The sequence below is a fragment of the Polistes canadensis genome, unplaced genomic scaffold, assembly GCF_001313835.1.
Source record: "Polistes canadensis isolate GaletaPanama2010 unplaced genomic scaffold, ASM131383v1 scaffold_288, whole genome shotgun sequence".
Taxonomy (NCBI): Eukaryota; Metazoa; Arthropoda; class Insecta; order Hymenoptera; family Vespidae; genus Polistes; species Polistes canadensis.
The window spans coordinates 44,872-47,143 of NW_014569835.1; positions in this window are offsets into that span (position 1 = coordinate 44,872).

Below are 2,272 nucleotides of genomic sequence, written 5' to 3' on the forward strand. Positions count from 1 at the left end.
ATTGGCTACTTTAAAAAATATATATGTATAATATAAAATCATTTCTGAAGGCACACACAAAACATCAGGGCCTACCTGTCCATTCCCTGGAAAGCAAACTCGTTCGCTCCTCCTACATTTTTTTTTACTTACCTTTGATTTTGTTGTTTGTAATTAATTTGAAATATTTGATAATTTGATTTGAATAACGTATAACGAACGAATAATTTATTAAATTTTTCTTTATATTCCTCAAATTATTTCTAACGAAAATTCGAACGCGTATCGGCGGCTTTTGAAGAATCTTTCTATTACTATTTTAATTTGTACAAAGTTTTATTTATATACATCGAATATATAGAGAAAAAAATTACACAAGAGGGATAACGTTTAAATATCTCGTTATCTCAAAACATTGATATTTCACCGATGCGGTTTTTTTTTGTTCTTGCGTCGTTAAACTGTCGTAGTAGTAGTTGTTATTTTTCTTGTTGTTGCTGTTGTTTTTTTTGTCGTTTATCAACCCCGGTCGTCTACAATACAAATAAGGCATATATGTATGTATTGCGACGAGAGAAATTCTTCGAGAGAGAAAATGACACACATCGTCCATCTTTAATTTCTTGAAAACGGTCTTTCTTTCATTTCTTTTTTATTTTCATTTTTTTTTTTGTTTTCATTTATTTTTTCCTTTTTCTTTATTTTTCGCTTTTCAATCGCTAAAGAGACAAGAAGAAGCAATCCAAAGTAAAACCGTGTGATCAAAAGTTTGGGAGAACGAGGACCAACTATTATTTATGTTCTTATATTTCTATGTTGTAGATAATAAGATGCTTCCTATCTCTTTATCTTTTTCATTCTTTCTTAATTACATAAAAGATAAGTGTATTGTAGTTATGCATGTTTCTTAATAGACACAATGATAAATTTTATTTTGACGTTTCTGCGTATTTCGAAAAACGGGAGAAACAATCTTGACAAAACAATTTTCAGAAGAGAATTTTTACTCGTTCGGAAAGTACCGTTTTTCTTTTTTTTTTTTTTTAAGAAAATTTACCTGCGCTCTTTGAAAATATGTGTTTAAACATTACGTTGGAAAAATAATGTCGTAGGAGGTAACGCGAAGTCAGACTTACGTAAAATCTGATATTTACTATTATTATTATTATTATTATTATTAATATTATTAATATTACTCTTATTATTATATATTATTATTATTATTATTATTTTTTTTATTATCCCGCCTATGACAAATCATTTTAAAACATGATATTCGGTTTAAATGATCTTTTTAATTATTTATTTATTTAACTTTTTTTTTTACGTTACTTTTAAATGAACCCAGCTTGCATTAATTTATTCATTAATTCATATATAATTAATTTAATTATTTATTTTAACGCGTTCCTCTCTCTCTCTCTCTCTCTCTCTCTCTCTCTCTCTCTTCTCCCCCGGTTTGTTACTCGGTAATTTTTTTATTTTTTTTTTTAATTTTTATTAATAAGTCGTGGCTAATTAATAAATGCTATATTTTTTTTGTGATTAACCGGACGAATTTACTTTCCATCGTCCAATCATTAGCGTTTAGACGAAGCTGACGATCATCACCACCACCATCCCCACCATCATGCACGCCGAAAGGTGGGGTGGGTCAGATTACTCTCACGCAAAAACTCTTAATATAGGAAACTATCTAATTAATTTAATAACAAAACATCAATGTGAAGATTATGATATAATAGATCTATGCATAATCGATTATTTCAAGGCACAGTATAGTTCGAAACATGATGGAATAATACGTAGTTATAATAGATAAATATGTATTAAATATAATTCATAAACGTTGTCAAAGATGTCAAATGTTTCATAAATGTTTTTTTAACCTCTTCACCAAGGGGTTACTGCAGGTATTAGATAACGCGCGAGCTATTTTTTTTTCCTTTTCTTTTTTTTTTTGTTTTATCCGTTTATCGATATACAATACAAAATTATATGTATATGTATATATATATATATATATATTATATTATTATATATGTATGTGTGTATGTGTATATGTGTGTATTACGAACGTTTAAAGTGTAGAAATCTACTGCTAACGAGCTGACAAAAATTTTCTTTAGATACGAAATCTATGAACATTTTTATATACTTGCACGCATATGTTTGTGTGTGTGTGTGTATATATATATATATATATATATATACACCCTAATTGCGAAATAAACTCTTTTTCTCCCTTATCTATCTAATCTCGCGTTTGTTTATTACTTTACCGATCTTTCAG